At 47.4% G+C, this 23,842-nt stretch overlaps 1 non-coding gene across 1 annotated transcript; it reads left to right on the top strand.

The window, feature by feature from the left end:
* The first annotated feature begins 12,191 nt into the window (after positions 1-12,191).
* On the top strand, positions 12,192-12,264 carry Trnat-cgu (transfer RNA threonine (anticodon CGU)). Its single transcript has one exon. It is a non-coding gene; the product is annotated as a tRNA-Thr (tRNA).
* The last annotated feature ends 11,578 nt before the right edge of the window (positions 12,265-23,842 follow it).

The raw sequence follows: 23,842 nt of genomic DNA on the forward strand, positions 1-23,842 counted from the left end.
CATTGTTGAGACTTGTATCATAAGAAAGCTAATGCATACCCTTTAAGCAACTGGCCTCATGTAACATGACACAAAGCAGCTGCACGTTTTGATTTTGGCACATTGTTTATTGACTATTTAAGCTTACTGGTGAGTTTTTGGGCAAACTGAACCCTCCTACTATTTACAGGACTGTCAATACCATTTGAAAACAGCGATATCTTAAGGCGGTTTAAAAAAATTCCTTGACAATAAAAACATCGGTACTAACATTTCATCATTGTGTATAACTGTCACATACTCAAAACCATTCATAGGAGTTAACGAAATCACAAAAGTACTCACGATTATTAAAACAAAAGTATATGCATGGTTGTGTTTGTGTATCAATCATGAAGAGACATTCATGGCCTTGTTTTCTTGCGGTTTTGATGTGCCCACTTGGCAGAATGGAGTCAACACTGTATGCCTCGGTGATAATGTAGAAGTGTTCTTCTCCGGATGATTCTCTCGAGCAGAATATTCTTTTTGCCCTGGCATAAGTGCCATCTGGAAGGACAACAGCAGTGCTGTTGGATCTCACATGCTTGCTGTACCTTTCTGAGGCAATTACAGCACCCCGAACCTTCACCCTACAAAACTCAACCACCTCTTTTTCCTGCAGTTGCGTATGTGCAGAAACATCGCGTACTACTTCAGGCTTGCCTAGGGGAGTAATGCTGTCCAAGCATTCTTTTGCAGAGCTTTCTTGTTTTAATGAAAGTACATGGCTGCTTGCACGCGCCTTCAGAACTAACAAACTGCTGCGCAGCAGAAGCCTGGTAGCAACTTGCAAGGCCACTCCATTGGCAGATGTAATTAGCTGCAAAAGTCTGCCCATATTTGTTTCAAATGTGAAACAAGAATGTGCCCATAAAGGGCCAAACAAAAGAGCAGACTTTGGTAAATGCAGCACCTGGTGAACGTTGTATGTCATGTTCTTCCGGCCGTACAAAAATTCAACTCCAACGACAAACTCTGTCAGCAGCTGTGTGCTGAGGTCTACATCTGCATTTGAAATCGAATCCTTCAGCAGGAGAAACACACCTGACACAAGAAGGCTCCAGTGAGTCAAGTACTTCTCCCCAAGCACGTCAGTCAGACAAGGCACACTGTAATGAAGAAGCCAGTACTGCGATTCTGAGGCCTTCCAATACTTTCTCACCTGCAGCGACCTTGGCTGACGGCTTACACATACAGGCATTCGTATTTTACAAAGCCTTTCATTTATAAGCCTCATGGTAGACGGCATGCCACAGTAATATTCTGTCCCTTTATCCGAGAACCACAATTCAGTTAACTGTCTCGAGACGCCAAGCAAGATACAATGCATGTAATCGGGGCACCATGACCAAGCAGGACTAAAGCCTGGCAAGTTAATAAGAGGAGAGGGGCCCTTCACTCCGTGTACAATGGTTCCAGTACGGCAAGCAGCCCTCATGTCGGCCAGGGTCTGTTCGTCGGTGCGGTCGGGGTAGGGTTGATCCATGCAGTATTTGATGGTACCTGTTAAAAATTAAAATACACACAGTGTGTTTAAATTTGCAGCAACTGATTAGTAAAGCAATGAAAGGGACTAGTTGGTGCATGTTCATGTTCAAATGCACTTAGTATAACAGATAATGAAGGACTAAACGACGACTGAGAAAGAACAAGTGGTCATACGTGGTGCAAAGCATGAATGTGGCAGCTGAATTCAGTTTGCCTTTACACTCATCCATCCTGGAGGTAAGTTGTGACAACTACTCAACCACACAGATTGTTACATTTTGTCGCAGTGGTAGTATGTGTCTTAGCTTGCTGAAGTTTCTGACCTCCAAAAAATAGCGGTTAAAGGGAGCTAGATATTTTGTGGGACTTGCCTTCTACGTTGGTCCCTGGATGGTAGCACCAGCTACAGCCGAAGTACCCATTGAATTGTACCATCTGCTGCATCGCAGCTTTGGCAGGTGCATCTGCACAGCAGCATATACAGAAGACCTGCAGGGTTATGGAAAATGATGTAAATATACACTCGCGAGTTGTGTGGTATGTGCGCTCAAATATTCTGCAGAAGGCAATTTACCTTGGAGCACACTTGTGTGCCAGAAAGTGTCCACGTGATGCCACTCGCATTCAACTTCTCTAGTTGCACAAATGCCTGCAGAAGCATTGGCATATGTGGATGTTGTTGTCCATACCACAAAAGTGGTGTCATAACATTGCTCCAGCGCAGCCGGGGTGGCAGTTCGTTTACAATGACTTGAACAGGCCATATGTTAAACTTGGACGATTTGTAAACAGGACTTCCGTCACTGTTCACAGTCAACGTCAAATCATATGGAGTCATGGCAACCTTTTCGCGTGCACTGCAGTACTGATGACCATCTCCCATGTCTCTTATTATGCCATTACTGCTCTGTGGACGGCTGAGGTTTTCTGCTAATGCACTGCTCGCTGTCTTACTCGACAGAATTGACATTAGCTGCCTTTCAATCGGCAAACTTACGAAAAAGCTGCCTGTACGCATAAGATCTTGGCCGACATATTTCTTTCTGCAGACTGCGCATTCGACACGAAGCTTTTGGCGTTCCTCTAGGCTGCCCTTTGTTTCGGCGAGCAGATGCTTGCAATCTGCACAGTAAAAATTGAAAATGACTTCGGTCACATCAATTCCACAAAATTTCTTGAAGAGGTATTTGCTTTCTGGAAAACATTTCCTCCCAAGAATGTTGTTGAAAAGTCTCTGAATTTCCTCGATTGCAGCCCAGGATAGACCGAATTTAAGAGCCATATCCAAGAGCAGCATATAGGCGTCACCTCGGGTGACTGACCCACCGTCAATGAATGGATCGCAGAGATCGTCCGCGTCTGTATCTTTCGGATCACAGCTTGGTCCCGCGCTGTTATCAGTCGGCAAACAATTTTCGTCCGCGGAAAATGGTGACGCTGGCGGCGTGACAGATGCATGCGAAGTTGTGCATTCACTGTCAGTGAAGTCGCTGCAGTCCTCATCGCTGTTTTCCTCCGAGGTTGAATCCAAGTGCACCGATTCATTGCACATTTGGTCCCCGTGAGAGTTTACGGGCGACGTTGGTGAAGATCTCGTTGATGCCATAGACGACCGAACGTGATCGGCTGGGGCTCGCGCAGCACCGTCTCTAGGATGGTCAAGAAGCCATTTCGTCGACTTTGGCATGCGGCTGTCTGATCCCGGGTCGAGGTAGACCTTACGCCTTTTACGTGGAGCCATTTGATGTCCAAAAAATTGAGCTGTGTATATATGCACGTAAATAATATATACAGCTCTAGTTCAACGGAGACACGACGCAAGACAAGAGCGCGGGGTACACTTTAAGTGTTCCGAACAACGTGCTGCTAAAACGTACCGTAAACCTAACGTGCTGCGGTACTACCCAGCACTAAATACTCTGCAGTCGCACCACTTTTTTTTTGTTTTGTAAAGAAAGCTGAAATGGTTCACCAAAAAAACATGATAAAAGTGTTAGAAAATTTTGTTAAATAAAGAGCTAATAAATATTGTCTTAGTTTACGTACATGCAAGAACTACATTTCGGCGCGCCAAGTCAAGGCAGAGTCGCATGAGCGTGAGAAGGCCGATAATAGTCTCCCTCCGCGTTCCATGTGCTCGGACAACTCGTGCAAGTCTGTTTGTCTATCGTCTCTCGCATTTATTTGTTGCACGCGTTGATTAACCATGTTTGCTCTTGTGAGATTTGTGGAAGAGAAAACGGACAAGCGCTACGTCATTTCAGTAGCTGACGTCGCGAACTTCGAGCCACAAAATGAACTCGACTTTGACAATACGATGCCCTATGATGCGTATTGGCATGACGAGGACGACGATGTAAACAGCGGCATGTACGCCGTACAGATCCTCAAGCTCGCAGGTAAATATATTGTTATAGTGCACCTGTGATTACAAAACACGCTTTCTGTTCTATTTCGCTGCTCTCCGAGGCCGCGTGCAGTGGAATTGCGTATACACCTGCACAATAGAATAGGTTGCATGACCTGTATGATCTGGGGTGCTCCTAGCTTTAATAACGCTGAATTATAACGTGCAACACACTGCTGAACAGCTGCATCTCTAAGCGGGCAGCTGAACATGCTGACCGCGTAGTATTTCAGATAACTACATGTTTAAATCATGTATATCAAACCACTGAATACGATCCTGCCTGACAATGTTAGCATGAGGTCTGACAACGATGAAGGGCTGAGCGCCTGCTGAATGTATCCTACCTTAACTTAAAGCCCAGATACAATATCGGTATATGACCAAAGAAAGACAATTGGCCGTGAAAAATTAGGTATGCTAAGTAATAATTATTCTTGATAGATAGATAGATAGATAGATAGATAGATAGATAGATAGATAGATAGATAGATAGATAGATAGATAGATAGATAGATAGATAGATAGATAGATAGATAGATAGATAGATAGATAGATAGATAGATAGATAGATAGATAGATAGATAGATAGATAGATAGATAGATAGATAGATAGATAGATAGATAGATAGATAGATAGATAGATAGATAGATAGATAGATAGATAGATAGATAGATAGATAGATAGATAGATAGATAGATAGATAGATAGATAGATAGATAGATAGATAGATAGATAGATAGATAGATAGATAGATAGATTTATGATGATCGTGCAGTCAATTAAACGCATTTGATGTTTTATAACCTTTGCAGCCACAAGGGAGGAAATGGACAGGGAGACCAAAAATAAAAGAGTGCATATTCCGCCTATAAGGTATTCGGATGTGGACGACCTGCCCGTGCCTGAAGGGGACATTGCCACAAAAAAGAAAGCCATTAGACAAGTACATTCATACTTTTCTTGTTTAAATACGCTGCAAACAACGAAGTGCTTAGTTTTCAACAATTTTACTAATTTGCCATTGCTGCCATCTATTACAGCAGGAAAAAGCAAAGCAACAGAATCAGGCAACAGCAAGGAAGCAGCAGTATGACTCTGTGCTGCGACAACACATGAAAAATGCACTGGGGAAGAATCGCGATGTTGCCGAGGTTGTACGCGATGCAAAGGCTACTGCACCGACATTGCGCACCTCCACCAAATCATCACGAGGATCCCAGGTATGTTAACAAGAAATGTGTAGATTGAAATGTGTGCAAGGGTGAAACATTATTATAGCTGGCCAACCGCACGTTTACTTCTCATTGCAATGTTCACTTATTCTGCGTTCTTAACAGCAAAGCTGTTTAAGCAATCGGTAACTTGTGCTTTGTTGAGCAAACTCCACAGGCCCAATTCCTGTGGGGCTCGCCCACAGGAATTGGGCAAGCCCCACTGCCGAGTACAGCAGGTGCGAGCTTTTAACAAAAACTCTGTATGTGAAACGCGTGAAAGAAAAAGATAGAAAAAGAAAAATACAGAGAGACAGACAGCAATAGAAAGAAACAGACACGAAAAAGAGATAGAAAAAAAACAGCAAGACAGTGAGAAGTGGAAGTGGACATGCAGACTTCTCGAATCCTTCGTTGCCCTTATTTTTAGGTATTTTTGCTCTATTGTAAGCAGTCTTTCTTAACCCAACAATAATGAGCTAGAAAACTAGCCTGCACCATCCCTTGTTCAATATTGATTGTGTTTGCTCAAGCTGCATCTCTGTACCAAAGCTTCATGATGGCAGAGGTACGTGCAAGTGTATTCTTTTGTGTACACACTGCAAATATTGGCTAAAGGGCTTCAGCAGGCAGTGACTTGATTAGGTGTTGGCTCTTGCAAAATGGCACATAAAATGAATGGATGGTTGGCCTAGCAGAAAGCTTGGAGAGGGGTTGCTGAAGCATAAAAGCCTATTCAATATATAGTACAATGAAGCATATTCAATATATAGTACAATGCTGTATACTCACTTGACTTCTTATTTCTCTCTGCTGTAGCAAACTCTTGGGAACAGGTCAAATGACCAGTAAATGACTGTTCTTGTTTACTTAATAATTTTAATTTCCTGCAGTCATTTGTGATGGGTACTTGGTATACTTTGTTTTCATAGCAAATATGTCAGTTGTCTGCAATATTGGTTGTTTCAACTGTTACATATAAACATTGCTGTATTATTGACTAGTGCACCAATAAGTAGCAATAACTGATCACGACACACTGAAAGGTGGAGAACAATTTGACCCCTCACATTATTATAAGACTATTTATGTTAGGAACAGTATGTATTACGCTGCATAATTTCTGGCTTTTATTTTTTCGTTCACAGAGCAGAAGGAACGAGGAAAGCAGTGACTCATCGACGGATGAGTCACTTGTGTCATCGAAAGACCTCAAAGCTGCTCGCAAGGATGCGAAATATTGGAGAATGCAGTGTCGCAGAGAGCGCGAGCACAATGCCTCGTTAGAAAAAAAGAATTGAATTTCTGGAGGCACACATAGAGAAGCGACTGGACAGTGGTAAGAATCTTTTTTTTGTCAATTGTATATGCTATCTGATAATACCCATGCTTTCTTAGTTCTGCAGATACTTCAAAGGCAGAAACCTTGCGAGGGACATAATGGTAAGTAGTTGTGAATACGTTGCTGTCGACTGTTTAAAAAAAATTAATATCCTGTATTTCGCAGTGCACTTCCAAGGTGACATTCCTGCTACCTTTAATTGGAACCAGTTTATGTGTACTTTTGTGGCGAGTTTGCAGGCAGGTACCGCATAATTGCGTTGTAACCAACCTTATCAAAAATATTGTAAAATTTTGATAAAGCTTAATTGGCATGTGAGCATAGCAAAAGGGAGAGTTGGGCTAGTTGGTTTGGGTTCATATCAATCAGTCAGCGCTTGTGTTGCCAAGTCTTTCTGTGTCCTACTTCTTTTGTGCTGTTTCAATATGAACATGTGAGCATAGTAATAAATCTTGCCATGAAGACTTGCATCTCATAACGGGCATTAACAGTTTTTTCTAAATTTTTTTTGAACAAGCAAATCTACACAGGCTATAAGGTAGCCTTATTGGAAAGTTGCATGCATAACCCGACTTTTCGTGACGCAGGTGTGAGCCAGCAGACGCCTACAGCAGTAGTAGTGCCACAGACACAAAAGAAAGATTATCAAGCGGCTACTGGCTGTAAGATTGCTAAGTGTTCCTGCATTATCATTCATTCCAGATATGCAGTGACCGGCAGCATGCATAACTCATTTCATTTCATTACGCAGGCATGAGCCAGAAGCAAATAAAAGCGCCATTGACACCTGCCACTGCACAGCCCCTACAAGCAACCACTTCCGTCAACGATGGTGAATGTACGTGCAAAATAATTTACTGAAGTGGGGTTTTGACGTGGACATCTGTTAACAATGTTTACTGTTTGCCTCAAATTTGCAGCTACAGCACGAGCTGTCCTTGAAGAGGATCCCATCAGCAATGAACAGCAGCAAGCTGGGGATTTTATGGCCACACCCGATGGACGTGTGAGTACAGCTGTTACACACATATGAATTACTTAACAGTACCCACATTCAAGTACTATAGCTTGTTCCCCCAAACTCTTCACTTGGGTGTCTTATAAACATTCGTTTACCTTTAGTGCTCTAACACATGTTGAGTCTTCATGTTTCACCACAATTTTTTTTTATGTGGTTCCAGTTCCACTTGTCCAGTGGAATTTTCATCACTGCTAGCCAAGCAGACAAACTGTTCAAGAATAAGAAGCCAACTATTCTCGTAAGAGATGCTGCCCAAGTAATTTGGGGAAGTGAGTTGGCCAAGAGAAGTGTGAGTGGCAGGCTAGCGCCAACAAAAAGTGGCACCAACGAACAGCCAGCAAAACAGCTGACACCTGCAAAGGTGAATGTTATTTATGGTGAGTATTTGTTGCGTTTTTTTCTTTTAGAGAACTTATATATTACTTCAGCTGACCATTATGACTGTGAGGAACAATTTTTTGGTTATAGATTGTCTGCGTCATTGGGGCCGCGTCAACGATGTCGACACCAGGGATGCAGAGCACGCTGTGCCGAGGACATTAAAGGGGTGGTGCCATCAAATTTCGAGGCTATAACAAGCCTGTTGTGGGTTTCCTCTGTATGCAAAGACATTCCACACGAAGGGTCGGACACTGCAAACGTTTAGAACATATTTTAATCCACTTCCAAAGTGTACCTAAATGCCCCATTCTCCCGATCGAAACCCATCGCTAGCGCGCCAACACTGACGTAGATCTGTAGGATGGTCAACGAAAGTTGTAGTGACGTCACACCAAATCTGCTGTAGTAACGTGAGTGACCTCCGGACCTCCGCCACTTCTGCAACGTACGTACCGGCTGTAGTGAACTAGAATATATTCTAATTCACTATAGTACCGGCAAAGCATCGGTTGCTACATCACTCGCCGAGTTTCGATCGCTTCCTGGCTAAGTGCGTCACAGCCTTGTGTGGTCACGTGACCACGCCTCCTACACTTCTACGTCACTGCCCGACCTCGGTGCCCAGAAACCGAAACCGAAAGGTGTCCACATCAAAAGGCGATATTACATTATTTAGCGAGAATACATGAATCTTGGTGCGTGCATCATGCTTCCTGGAGCTATAGGAAACGCTTACAGCAAAGAATGCGCAAGCCACAAATTTGGTGGCACCACCCCTTTAAGCGAAAAAATTCAAGACGTCAAAAGGAAACTGCGTCTTGGAAATTAGTGCACTATAAGAGGCGGAGCTGCAAATCCTGTCTAATACATCAATGTGTAGTATTGTAAATATAATGTAAATACATGCATTCTCGTTTTACAACTTGAGTTTTGTCCTCTATGCATATGGCTGAGTTGTTTCTGAAAACAACTGTCGATGCACCCTTCTCTTTGATGGACATATATGCACTGTATGTAAGCATGAAACTTGTTTTCCCTGTGAAGAAGCTAACTTGATTGAATTGTGCCTGCATGGAGGTTATTTCTGCAGGTCAAAAGCTCACGTACATTAACTGAAAATTGCTCATATTCCAGCTGCAGACTGCTTCTATTCCGGTTAGAGCAACAAGTTTGCAGCTAAACAGAAGCATTCTGCTGCTACAATAAATGAGAACACTTGTCAGCTGAAATGCAGATGCCTTTCAGCTGGAAAAAGAGGATGCATTCTCTAGCTGGAATAGGGACACATTTCCAGCTGGATTGTTGAACTGGAAATCCTTTCCAGCTGGAAAAAGTCAGTTTCAACTGGAAATTTTTCTAGCTGGATTATTGAACCGGAAATCCTGTCCAGCTGGAAAGTTTTCCAGTTCCAGCTGGAAAAGTTTCCAGCTGGACAGGATTTCCGGTTCAATAATCCAGCTGGAACTGGAAATTTTTTCCACCTGGGCTAGTTGTGTTCTCTTCCGCTGTGAGCTCGTCGTGCCCGTTGGCAGATGTTATGGCCCGCTCACGCTAGCGGCAAGCCTGCCGCAACGGCGCGGTGCCGCAGAACGTCGGCCATCGCCGCACGCGCGAGAGCTGTCCAACTTGCACGGCAAGCTTCGCCGGCGAGGCATTCACGCCTCCGAAAAACATGGCAGCACTGCCAAAAGCGGTTGTCGTCCACTTCGAATCTATCAAGTGGCCGCCGTGCGCTCTGTAACGTGTAAGTTCCGAACTGATTCTTTCATTTGCTTTAGATTCATGTCCTTAAGCTTCGACAGCAATGTATTCGTCTCGATTCGGCGCCATTTTTGAGAGCCATAGTCAAATAATCGATGCTGTAAGCTTAGCGAGTCGAGATGGGCGTTTCCGAATGCTCGGAGGACATAGATTACGCGTTTGTTAGTTGTTTCTAATCCTCCATAGCTGGCGCCACTTGACCTGGTTCGCCCCGCCACGGTGGTCTAGTGGTTATGGCGCTCGACTGCTGACCCGAAGGTCGCGGGATCGAATCCCGGCCGCGGCGGCTGCATTTTCGATGGAGGCGAAAATGTTTGAGGCCCGTGTACTTAGATTTAGGTGCACGTTAAAGAACCCCAGGTGGTCGAAATTTCCGGAGCCCTCCACTACGGCGTCTCTCATAATCAAATCGTGGTTTTGGGACGTTAAACCCCAGATATTATTACTTGACCTGGTTCGGCGCCCACCACACCTAGAATCACTGTATATGCTACCTTTAGGTAGCAGAGTAGCGCATAGGTCCGGCTAGCAACCACAGCTGTGCGGCGAAGTCGCACTCCATTTTTGCAGGCGACATGCCTACCGACATGCCTACCGCGTCACCGGTAAACATGTCTGGCGCGTCGAAGGCCGGCGATAAACATTGGCTGTCGATGACTAGTGTTATTTGAGTGAGCTGCGGCGGCGGCGTCGAGAAATACAAAAATTGGCCCGAGCGTCAGCTTCTCCGCAATGCATGGTTGCTAGCGGCGTTTGGAAAACAGATGCGCAACTCTGCTACCTAAAGGTAGCATATACAGTAACAATTCTAACCGCACCCACCCTCGCGCGCCGCCTACGTCACAATTTTGCGTGTTCACGTGGCCAGCTGTGTTTTCCCGGCGTCCGGATGCCTAGCTCGGTGCTCTTTGAAACCGAAACTGCGACTGGGCGCTCTAAAAACGTCTCTAAATAAATAACCGTCGCGCACTCGCGCAAACGAGGTTTGCAGCCGTGATAAGTGGATCATAAGCTATCTATTGCAACAAAAAAAAAACAAGGTGCAAAAGTTTTGTGTCAGTGCTCCTTTAAAACTGTCAGTTAACGAGTTGACACCGTTTTGCGCGCTGCTGTACAAGCTCCCATAAAATGAGCGATGCAAAGAATTATCAAGGGTCATTGTTTGCTGATCGCACATTGTGTCCGCACTGCTGAAGGTGCAAGATGTTGTTTTGAGATTCGCTTTAGTCTACTTCATAATCACATTTCCATCGGCATTGAGAGTGCAGCATGCTTCCGCGCGTTGGAACGTGGAAAAAAAAATTCTGTGTACAGAACACTTAGACGCGCTGTATATAATGGTTTTTGTTGGCTTAAAGCCGGTAGTTTAGGATGAAGATATAGTACGATGTTTTCAGCGCGTACGCGGTAGTCGCTTAAGTTCGACACGCCTCGCCGGTAAGGTGAAAAGCTCAAGACTTTCGACGGCGCGCGTTATTGCGGCCGCCGGAGTGCACTGTTTTCCGTCGTTTCTGTTTTCTGTTTTCGTGGTTTGCCTACATCTGTGATGACGTTTGACGTTATAACAAAATTGAGTGGGTTTACGTGACTGTGGGAGCTATGTGCGGTAATTCCAGCATATGAAATATCTGATCTCAACGTAGACGGCGTGTGCGCGCGCTGGGTGTCGTTCGGGCGCTCGTACTCGCATGTGTTTATCTGAGTATTTAAGGACGGGTTACGTTTGTAAAACAGGTGGTCAGTAACCGCTCAAGACGTGCCCCTGACTGCCGGAGGATGCGCTTGGGTGTTGGAATGTGCCGGCGCAAAACCGGGCTGATTCTGAAAGCAAATTTTGAAGAGATTTCTCATAAAAGAAGTGCTTTCATTCGTGCATAGCCAGTGCCTTTTGCGAAACGAAGTTGCCGCCTGCATTTTCGTGAAAATTTGTTTTCGTTGCGAAATTATTTTAAACGAGACACACGTGTCAGATGTGTGTACAGTAACGATGCGTTGAGCAAATGGTGGTTTTAAATACCAGTGTGTGTGTGTTGGTTATTCCCGGAATCCCGGATCGCCTCTCCCGCCTCTTCCCTCCTGTTGACAGCCACACTCGGGGAAACGAAGGTGTCTCTATGGTCTGGCGCCTCACCACTCGTGATCGTAAAATCAACAGCGGCGTTCGCCCTGTCAACAAGGCAGTCGGCCCTGTATTTCCTTTGGTTGGTCAACACGACGTAGGAAAAGAGTTGAGTGGCACCCACGCAAAAGAGCCTAAACCAATTTTGTTTGTTGTTTAAAAGATGCTCACATCATCTTGTGTTGCAAGTTTGTCGCCAAGTGACGTGTTACAAAAGCTACTATTTGCAAGTTTTAATTTTAAGGGCTCGTTTTCTTCGTTCTACACAATATTAATGAGCATTAACAGACAATAATGCCAAGGAAAGTATAGGGGATGTTTTTAGTAGTAAATGTAAGGTAAATGTGAAGAAAGAAAATGGCTACTGGCGGCGCTGACTGACGCTCCCACGTTTAAATGTACGTATATACCCTATAATGTGGACGGGGGGATGGCCGCCGCGGTAGCTCAGTTGGTAGAGCATCGGACTCGTTATTCGAAGGTCGCAGGTTCGGTCCCTGCCCGCGGCAAGCTATCTTTTCGTCCACTTTTCTTCATTCACATTTACCTTACATTTACTGCGAAAAGCATCCCGTATACTTTCCTTGGCATTATTGTCTGTTAGTGCTCATTAATATTTGCAAGTTGTGTTTTACACGACAACGGCAAAAATCTTGGTTCCTTACCACGCCTGTTTGCATTTCTTCTGTTGTGAGCATTCACTATGTCTGTGTAAATCACTTATTGTGTAGGTTTTGCAAACTCTTACTGCAATTCCGTTTACTCATCATACTACCACGTTCTGCTTTTCAGATACAATTTTTATGGCTGCTCACCTAAACAGGAGCGACAACATAACAAGTCACAAGTCTGATGCCTCCAGCCGTCACCACTTTTTGATTTATTCATAATCATAAGGAATAAATATGGAAACATGATACCGATTTCTTCTGTTTATTTTGCACCATATGACACTATGCACATCACTGTCACACATTTTAGTTGGCTATACAAGCATGTAAATAAGGAATACCTCAACCGCTTATTTGGAAATCATAGACCATCTTTTAGCGCTTTCTAGATTACTCTGCTGGAAAAGGTGTGTTGTTTTGACGAGATTCATTAAAATAGTGCTAAAATTGAACTATTCTTCTTTTGCAGTCGCTGGGCACAACGGTAAGTATTATTGGACTTGCTTAAAATTATTACTTCACTATTTCCAGCAGTACTACGCAAAAGTAGAGAATGGGTCAATTGAGTAACTCAAAATAGTTGTGGAGTTGCTTGACGCTTCGGTGTGCGTCATTTGTCTCCCGTAGGTGTGTTACCGGCAAGAGTCGTCTGACTCCCTCATAAGTGTAATGTGATCCTTCGGATAAGAGTCCTTCCACTCTGCCTAGAGGGTCAGGGTACTCTCCTCGAGCGCGCCGACTCTGACCTACCAAGAGAGTCACCATGACTCTTTAAAGAGAATTGTATACGTGGCAAGTCAGAACTCTCCGAAGAGAGTCGCCTACACTCTTTTTTTTTCTGTTACTGTTACTTGGTCGTCGTAGTTCACGATAGTAGAGGAGCGACGAATGACTGCAGAATGGCCGCTCACACGACTCATGACTGCGCTTTTCTGACAAAAGACTTGAGGAAAAACTGCAATGACGCAAAGACAGACACGGGTCTTCGCTTCGTCCCCGCCTTGTTTGCGTCGTATACAGTTTTTCCTCAAGTAATGAACCAACTAGCTCAGCAACAAGCCCCGTTGAAGCGCCTTATTTTAAGGTATCGCCCAGTTGTTGCGAAGGCCTTGTGATTGTTAGGTTGCAATAGAGGACATCGCCACCTCGCGCGACTCCCCACGTATACAACGTTATGGAGCACCGACGGACGCTATGTACTAAAACAGTGTTAATTTCAACACAATATAACTGAAAAGAACATGCAATAACAAACACTAGCCTACGTGGCTGCCAGAAAATTTCGCGGAGCTGAAATGTGCACGCTGTGGTCCATCATTGGCAGCGTGACATGCCCGGGGTTTTTTAACACGTATTTTCACGAAAACTTGGCGTGTCGCAAGAAAGGATCCGATTTATTTTGCCACAGAGGCCTAGGTTTGTTCACTGATGCACGAAACATGCAAAATCGCCGTGTTTCGTTATTGCCAGTGCATGAGCAATCAGGCGAACACATGGCTGCAGTTTGTCGTGTGCTAACCCTCCTCCAGAGGGTTCTCCTCCTGACATCTGCTTGGTAGAGCGATTATGCATTGCGAATACTTAAATGTGTTATTACGGAGAGGCGCTGTGTAGTGTCAAGGCTCGTCTTCTGGTCAGGCCAGCAAAGGAAGGTTTTTCGAGAGGGCGGGCACTTGCTGAAGACCTAGGCCACTCGAGGAAAACACCTACTTCTAGGGGACGAGACACATCACCGTATTGTTGCAGTACCTATTTGTAGCTATTTTCTAGAAAAATCTCCACATGCAAACTAATTTTGTGGCATTTCAAATACTGTTTTATTAGAAGTTTTATATTTTTAGTTTTCAGATTAATCTTCCTAATAGTATATTATTTTTTCTAGGGGCCTGCTTTTCGTATATCCTGCACAGAAGTTGTACATACTGCCACGCGCGCTTATTTCTTTGATGTAATGTAATGGGGCTTAACCCACAAAAAACTACTACCACTGCTCGGCGCAGGCCGCGCCGCAGTGTTTCGAGTGGATTCTGGAGCTAACGTAAGCCCCAGCGATAACGCTGCAATTTTGGATCATTCATGTATAAAAGACAACGATCGTGCTCGACTACTGACCCGAAGGTCGCGGGATCGAATCCCACTTGCGGTGGCCGCGTTTTCGACGGAGGCGAAAATGCTTGAGGCCCGTGTACTTAGATTTAGGTGCACGTTAATTAACCCCAGGTGGTTCATATATGTGGAGCCCTCCACTACGGCATCGCTCATAATCATTTTGGAACCAGTAAGCGCACGAAGACGGGGACCAGAAGACGACAGTGTCGTCTTCTGGTCCCCGTTTTCGAGCGCTTACTGGTTTCAAAATGTCACTGTACCAACTAGTTGGGACCCAGCCTCTGACTCATAACCATATCGTGGTTTTGGGGCGTTAAACCCGACCAATTAATTAAAATACGACGATCAGGTTACCGACGGCCGGCGACTGTAATCGCCGCTAGCAGTGCATACAGCGGCGATTACAGTCATACAGAGAAAGTCGTAGTACAAACACTGCACTCTGTATGCATATCTATGACTTTTCATTTTCTAGGGACGGGTTCTCCGCCGCCCCTATACATACGAAGAAGCGGATGCTCACAGTTGGAAACGGTGGCTAGCGTTGTTGGCGTCGTCTCCCGTCGTCACGTACAGGAATCCGTCTGGCCCGAAAAGGATCTGGCCCCCGTTGTAGCGGCGGTCGCGCTGAGCCACACGCAGCAGAACCACCTCGGCCACCGCCTGCGAGTAGGCACGACCATTCGTTATCGCGCAGGGTGAGGCGTTTCGTAAAACACTGCCATATAACAGCTGCGGGCGCTTCAAACGTGGACCCAGGGGAGCGCAACACATTACGTGAGTCGGCCGACGTATCTGTCCCCCGAAACGCTTCAAGAAAGCACGGTCCAATAGGGAGCTTGCGGTGCCAGCAGAGGCGGTCACATTTTCTAGGGGCGGATGTGAGTGTGTTTTAAGGAATGAGCTCAATAAAAGGGGCCCAAATGTTGCATGTGGTGGTAGTAAAACAACGATTGATGAACAGTACGCCAGTGTTGTTGAAGAGGGCACAGATTAAGAGGACGCGGAGCATCCAGGCAACATGGAAACAGAATGCAGCGTTTCGCTGAGGGACATGTCTGTTGAAGAAACAAGCACTCAGCGTTCGCGGGATGTAACCATAGGCGTGCGCAGGGTTCCCCTTCAGGAGGGGCGAAGGTTCGTCGCAGCAGCCCCCCCACCCTCCAAATTATGTCAATGTGTGGGGCTGACTTCGCGCCCCCCTTTTAGGCGAATAGGGGGGGGGGCTCCCTGGCCCCCACGTGCGCATGCCTATGGATGTAACACCAGAGAGGAGTAGGATGAATGGAGGGTCTCAGACGCAGGTTGGTAAACGCGCAAAAGTAAAGGGAACGCCGATAGCTCCGAAAGCACCGAAAACTGGCTGTAATTATCAGTCAAAATGGGCGACTGGGCTAGTTGGTGATTCATTCTGCTTGCTTGAAATGCGAGCGCTTAACGTAGACAAGGACGTAAAGAAATAACACACGGACAGGCGCTTACTACCAACTGATGGTTTAATGGGAAGAAGAGACACATATACTGACAGATAAAAGTTTCGTAAGCACATTCGATACGAGCGCAGGAATGGTGGCTCAGGTTAGCGGTAGACGCGTGAGAAGAAAGACCGCTCCGAAAGTGCAGAAGGTACGTCCTAATTTTCTGGCTGGGCCAAGGGACCAGTGATCGTCATAGAGGTTGGACACTTTCTAGAAAAGTTGTTCGGAAGAGGCGTCGGGTGAGCGTTCGACACGATGGGCAGCGAGTAGACGCAGGAAGAAGCTGAAAAAGTTGCGCAATGTGAAAAAGCACAGGTTTAAGCACGGTGTATCAAACTGGCGGCAGCTTGAGCTCGAGTTCCCGCTTTTCTCGAGCATAAGCTTCTAACGCTACGGCGCGTCTTGCCTCTAGTACGGCTTTGCATAGGCGTGCGCACAGGGGGGGCAGGGGGGGCGGCCGCCCCCTCTAATCACCTAAAAGGGGGGGCGCAAAATCTGCCCCATACATTGACCCTTCTAGTCACCTAAGAGGGGGGGGGGGCGCAAAATCTGTCCCATACATTGACTTAGTAGGGTGGGGGGGCGCTGCGATGAACCTTCGCCCCCCCTGATGGGGAACCCTGCGCACGCCTATGCGGCTTTGCCCTCCTCTCTCTCCTTGAGTGAACCTTTGCTCCTTATTGAGCTCTCGAATGACTCTTAATATCTTCTCCCAATCCATCCTGCAACCCCCGACGATCCCTGACTGGGATGGAAAAATCCTGGTGGGCTCGCCACTTATTATGTCAGGTTGTTTCGGGATGAAGGAAAGACGATGACTTTTAAGGACTCGTTTCTTAGTTAGACACAATATTAATGAGAACTAACAGACAATAATGCCAAAGAAAATGTAGGGTATCTTATTCGTTGTAATTAGGATAAAGTGTGAAGAAAGTAAAGTGGACGAAAAGATAACTTGCCGCCGGCAGGGACCGAACCTGCGACCTTCAAATAACGCGTCCGATGCTCTACCCATTGAGCTACGGCGGCGGTCATCCTCCCGTCCGCTTTATGGGGTATATATGTGCATTTAAACCTAGGAGTGTAAGTCAGCGCCAGTCGTCCACTTTACTTTCTTCACACTTTATCCTAATTACAACGAATAACATCCCCTATACTTTCTTTGGCATTATTGCACCGTCTGCATCGAAAGAGCCACCGGCTTTAAAAGCGTCATCGAGAGTAACCAGCACCTGTTCGTCAATCAAGACGTTTGCATCGTAAGAGGAATAGCCGAGCTTCGTGGAGGAAAAACAAAGGTGATGCTCAGGAATTTCGGCTACGAATACAAGCACGTGAACAAGGGTATGACAGTCGCCTTCATTGAAGAAATTGTGGAAGCCAGCAATGCCTTCACCCTCACAGATTTAACCGAAGCTTCCGCGAAAACGCGAACAGATTAAATCCCTGCTCTAACGATACAAGGACTGCTTCTCGTCGTCATCACGAATTCGACAAAGTCCGGTGGCGAAGCACCGAGCTATAACGCAAGAAAATGCGAGGCCCCTCCGTCAGAGACACTACAGTTTCGACTCGAGAGCGCGACGCGATAAAGAAACAAGTCAACGAGATGCTATACGCGACAACATCATCCAGCCGTCCAAGAGACCGTGGGCGTCACCCGTGGTGTTAGTGAAGAAGAAGGACGGGACACTGCGCTTCTGCGTTGATTATCCGCACCTGAACAAAATCACGAAGAAGGACGTGTACCCCTTCGCACGGATAGACGACACCCTGGATCGACTTCACAACGCTTCGTACTTTTCGTCGACGGACCTCAAGACTGGCTATTGGCAGATCGAAGTAGACGAAAGAGGCCGAGAAAAGACCGCTTTATAACACCCGACGGCCTCTTTGAGTTCAAGGTCATGCCTTTCGGTCTTTGCTCGGCACCTGCGACGTTCCAGCGCGTCATGGACACCGTGCTGGCCGGATTGAAGTGGCAGACGTGCCTTGTGTATTTGGACGACGTCGTCGTGTTTTCCTCGACCTTTAACGAACATCTCCGGCGGCTTGAGGCAGTACTTCAAGCAATCAAGACCTCTGGACTGACCCTGAAGCCAGAAAAGTGCCGATTCGCGTACGACGAGCTCTTGTTTCTGGGTCATGTGATCAGCAAGTCTGGAGTGCGCCCAGACCCGCGGAAAACAGCTGCCATCGCCGACTTCGCGCCACCCACCGACAAGAAGGCCGTGCGCCGATTTCTCGGCTTATGCGCCTATTACAGACGCTTCGTCAAAAACTTTTCACGGATCGCCGAACCACTGATGCTTCTCACGAGGACTAACGTGGAATTCAGGAGGGAAACGGCGCAAGTGCAAGCATTTCAACAACTTAAACGACGCCTGCAGACGCCACCCATACTTGCGCATTTCGACGATTGCGCCGATACGGAAATACACACCGACGCAAGCAGCGTAGGACTCGGTGCCGTCCTTGTGCAAAAGACTGAAGGGCTTGAAAGGGTTATCAGTTATGCTAGCCGGTCGCTATCCAAGGCAGAAGCCAACTATTCCACAACAGAAAAGGAATGCCTTGCCATCGTCTGGGCTACGTCAAAGTTTCGCCCCTACCTCTATGGCAGGCCCTTCAAAGCTGTCAGTGACCATCACGCCTTATGTTCGCTAGCTAACTTGAAGGACCCTTCAAGTCGTTTCGCACGATGGAGTCTGAGGCTTCAAAAATGCAACATTACCGTCGTGTACAAGTCCGGACGAAAACACTCTGACGCCGACTGCCTGTCTCGTGCCTCCGTCGGCGCGCCGCCGCAAAACGACGACGACGACTGCTTCCTCGGAACTATAAGTACCGACGACTTCGCCGAAAGGCAACGAGCCGACGCAGAACTGGTGGGCCTTATGGAGTACCTCGAGTGCAAGACCGCCATTGTTCCAAAGGTATTCAAGCGAGGACTAGCGTCGTTTTTCTTACGGAACGGCGTAGTCCTGAAGAAGAACTCGCCACTTCGAACCGACTGCCTTCTTGTCGTGCCCTCATCACTACCTTCTTGTCGTGCCCTCATCAGCCCTCCAGGCCCTACACGACGACCCGACGGCTGGACACCTCAGTGTTTCCCGTACGCTCGCCAGAACACAGGAAAAATACTACTGGCCACTCCTTGCTGCCGACGTCGCCCACTACGTTAAGACTTGCCGAGATTGCCAGCGACGGAAGACACCGCCGACTAGGCCAGCGGGACTTCTGCAGCCAATCGAACCACCTCACCGGCCGTTCCAGCAAATCGGGATGCACCTCCTGGGGCCGTACCCGACGTCGACTTCCGGCAACAAGTGAATCGTCGTAGCAACTGACTACCTCACCCGCTACGCCGAGACAAAGGCCTTGCCCAAAGGCAGTGCCGCCGAGGTAGCCAAGTTCTTCGTGGAGAACATCGTCTAGCGTCATGGCGCCCTAAAGGTCCTCATCACAGACATAGGTACCACCTTTACTGCGGACCTAACTCAGGCGATCTTCAAATACAGCGAGACGAGCCACCGCCGCACCACCGCCTACCACCCGCAGACCAATGGCCTCACCGAGCGTCTAAATAAGACCATCGCCGACATGCTGGCCATGTATGTCGACGTTGAGCACAAGGCGTGGGACGCCGTCCTTCCGTACGTGACATTCGCTTACAACACGGCCGTCCAAGAAACGACGCAGATGCCGTACAAGTTGGTCTACGGAAGGAGCCCGGCGACGACGCTCGACGCCATGCTACCCAACGTCACCGACGAAGAAAATCTCGACGCCGCCGCTTACTTACAACGTGCCGAAGAAGCTCGACAGCTCGCCCGCCTGCGCATCAAGACCCAGCAGCACACCGACAGCCGTCGCTACAATCTTCGACGACGCTTCGTGGAGTACCAGCCCGGCGACCGTGTCTGGGTCTGGACGCCAATACGACGACGCGGACTGAGCGAGAAGCTTCTTCGACGATACTTCGGACCGTACAGGCTACTTCGACGTCTCGGCGCACTCGACTACGAGGTTGTCCCCGACGGCATCACGAACTCTCAGAGGCGCCGAGCTCGACCCGAGGTCCTGCATGTGGTGCGCCTTAAACCGTACTATGCTCGTTAACGCACCTGAGGACTCTAATGTTTGCTTGCTTTTTTTAGTTTTCTTTAGTATTGCATGTATCCATGTTCTGTTTTTAAAGGCCAACTCCGGCGATTTTTCGAGGTCGATGGATCTCAGTGAAATTCGCTGGGTACGTTCCTTTGCACGTTTCCGTCATTAATGCAAAATTGCAGGCTTGAGACACGCGCAGATTGTTTGCAAATGAATTTGAAAGATTGTCTGCAAACGCCCTCCTGGCTTCCCACAATTATTGGCAACATTGCGTCTGTGACGTCAGTATTGGGAAGGCGGCGGAAGTGATGCAGCCGAGGGCACCGCTACTTCGGCGCTTCGGCCGCTACAGCGAGCGTCTGCTGTGCACAGGGCGACAGACAGCGTTGGTTTGGCCGGCGCTTCGCTGGTCGTCCCGGCTGTCACAGTTTTCATACTCCGCGCCGGCGTGACCGGCATGCCTTGCACGACTTCCGGTTCGTTCGTAACAACGCCTACGTCATACGTAGACAGTACACTCGGTTGGGTTTCGGTTTCGGTGTTGCGCTTTTTTGCTTATTTAAAATTATTCTCCAATTTGCCGAGTATTTCTGCTATCGGGCCCGTAACAGGAGCGTCTCAGGAACATAAAAGCACCATTACTTTGACATGGCCAAAAAAATCACAGCATATCCACGGAGTGAATTATGATGAGTGGGCGAAGCTGCGGAGGTTCATCGGTAAACCGTGAATCTTCCATGAATTCTGCCCCATTACATCCTCACCGACGTGAGATCGGGCGCGTTTATACTAAAGGTTCGATGAGAGTTATGACGACTTGCAGCTCACTTTAATTTTACATGTACGCTTTGAATTTTCATTGTTTAATCACGCACAGGAGAAATCGCACACACGCACTACCTTGGAGTTCAAAATCCAGTGCCTATATATACGGGGTGGTCAGTGAACGGTTGTGCAGCGCGAGCGGTCGGTTTTTTCAATCAAGACGCTGCCGCGACGCTGCCTCGCGACGCTGCCGGCGTCTAAAGTCACTGGAACGGGAAAAGTACCGCGACCGTGGTGTGCGCCGCCATATTTGGTCCAGCGCCGCCGAAGCTGCGGCGGTGTGGGGTTGATTTCACGTGCAGTAACGCATGTTTTACGCATTGCGTGCGCTTTTGCAGCCCCGAATGAAGCATACCGTTGTTCTCTGACTGATTAGGAAAGAAATAGCGGCAATTTTCACTTGCCTACATGCGCACGCACGCGTACTAACGCGATAAAGAAATGCGAACTGCGCGGCATTTACGCGCATAAATGCGAAGCATTTCTTAGCGAATTTCTGTGACTATCTATCTATCTATCTATCTATCTATCTATCTATCTATCTATCTATCTATCTATCTATCTATCTATCTATCTATCTATCTATCTATCTATCCGCCTCCCACCTTGTGCTGTCCTGGCCGCTTTGTTAATGGGAAGTACACCAAATTTGGTATGGCATAACATGACTGTATGACAAATTTAAATTAAGGTGATAACATGAAAATAATGACATGCATGCCATGTACGGCATGATTTACATGCCACGCTTATGGTGCGCTCGCGACCGCTTCGATAGCTTGATACACAACAAAATTGGTATGGCGTGACAAGAGTGTATGACGAACATAAGTGACTGGTTATAACGTGCAAATCATGACAGACATGCCATGTAAAACGTGATTTACATGACATGGTTTCGGGGCGCTCGCGGTCGTTTAATGAAATGCATATATACCAAAATTTTTAGGACGAGCTATTTCTGTATGACTAACGTTAATTATATATGGTAACATGAAAATCATGACTTCCATGTCATGTACGGCATCACTTACTTGCCACGCTCATGCTGCGATGGCGGGTGGTTCGCTAGCTTGAAATGTACCCAAATTGGTGTAGCGTGAGCTGACTGTGTGACGAACACGAATGACAAGTGGTAACGTGAAAATCATGACGGTATTTTTGTTGGTCATACAGTCGCGTCACGCAATGCCGATTTTGGTGCATATCAAACAAGCGAACCGGCCGCGAGAGCATCATGGGCATTGCAAGTAAATCATGCCATACATGACATGCCTACCATTATTTTCATGTTACCGCACGGTATTTATGTTGGTCATACAGTCCCGTCACGGAATACCGATTTTGGTGCATCAAACAAGCGAACCGGCCGCGCGAGCATCATGGGCATGGCATGTAAATCATGCTTTACATGACATGCGTACCATTATTTTCATGTTACCGCACAGTATATATGTTGTTCATACAGTCACGTCACGCAATACCGATTTTGGTGCATATCAAACAAGCGAACCGGCCGCGAGTGCATCATGAGCATGGTATGTAAATCATGCCTTACATGACGTTCATACCAATATTTTCATGTTACCGCACAGTATCTATGTTGGTCATACAGTCGCGTCACGCAATACCGATTTTGGTGCATATCAAAGAAGCGAACCGGCCGCGAGTGCATCATGAGCATGGCATGTAAATCATGCCTTACATGATGTGCGTACCATTATTTTCATGTTACCGCACGGTATTTATGTTCGTCATACAGTCACGTCACGCAATACCGATTTCGGGGCATATCAAGCAAGCGAACCGGCCGCGAGAGCATCAGCCATTATTTTCATGCTACCATCTGTTATTTGTGTTCGTCATAGTCACGTCAGGCAGTACCAATCTGAAGCAGTCAGTTTTCATGGCGCGCTGATCATTAAATATGAGCCCAAAGGCGTCAATTTTACGCCAAACATAATAAAATGTTATTGTGCATGAACCTCCTGCGACGACCACGCGAAACAAGCTGCACTAGTGCAGGGTAGGCGCCAACATTCCCCGAAATATTCGCGAATTCTCAATGAAGCGCTTACCTCACAATGCGGGTATCAGTCGTGGGAGCAAATTTTTCTCGCCTAATTCTGTGCAGCCACACAGCCCGTCGTTTGGCATCCTTTTTCCCGCTGGAAATGGCAAAAAGGACCTTACCTGGGCATTCGTCGATGCCTCGATAGGCTTTCGATGAAGTCCCAAAACGATACGGGATGTCGTAATGTTCCTGTACGCTTTCCCGAGCCTATAAAAACAATCGCCCTCCAAAGCGCCGTGCGTCTTCGGCCGGGAGACACTAGCGAGGCGAGCGAGCTGGACCATTCATGTGGCGAAGTCTCCGAAAGGGCGCGGCGGCGAAGAGAAAAGGAACGCGGTACTTTTCCCGTTACAGTGACTTTACCGGCGTCGGCGCCGCAGCGCCGCCGCCGGCAGCGCTGCGGCCTCATGGCATCGCCTCATGGCACCGTAGCCATGAGGCGATGCGAAGCCGGAGCACTTCCACGATCGCGTTCCGTTGGCGTTCGTTGGGCATGCTACCGACCTCGCGTCGTGGAACGCGAAGAGGGACGCTACGCGCGTCGTATCTTCCATCTAGCCTGGCCGTTAATTCTCACAGGGCGAGCGGGGAACGCGGTCGACAGGCGGGCGAGAGGGGGCAGCGTAGGAGAGGAGAGAGAAGGGGAGGGGACGCGCATGCGCTCGAGCTCATCGCGGCGTTGCGCAGGAGAGAATTTCGGCATGTCTAGCCCGCGTTTCAGAGGAAGAGTGGAAAGGGGGAGGGGAGAGGGTAAGTGGAGGGGGGCATAGGAGAGGGGAAGTGCAGAGGGGTATGGGAGAGGGGAAGGGGAGAGGGG

This window comes from Rhipicephalus sanguineus, unplaced genomic scaffold, assembly GCF_013339695.2.
Source record: "Rhipicephalus sanguineus isolate Rsan-2018 unplaced genomic scaffold, BIME_Rsan_1.4 Seq906, whole genome shotgun sequence".
NCBI lineage: Eukaryota > Metazoa > Arthropoda > Arachnida > Ixodida > Ixodidae > Rhipicephalus > Rhipicephalus sanguineus.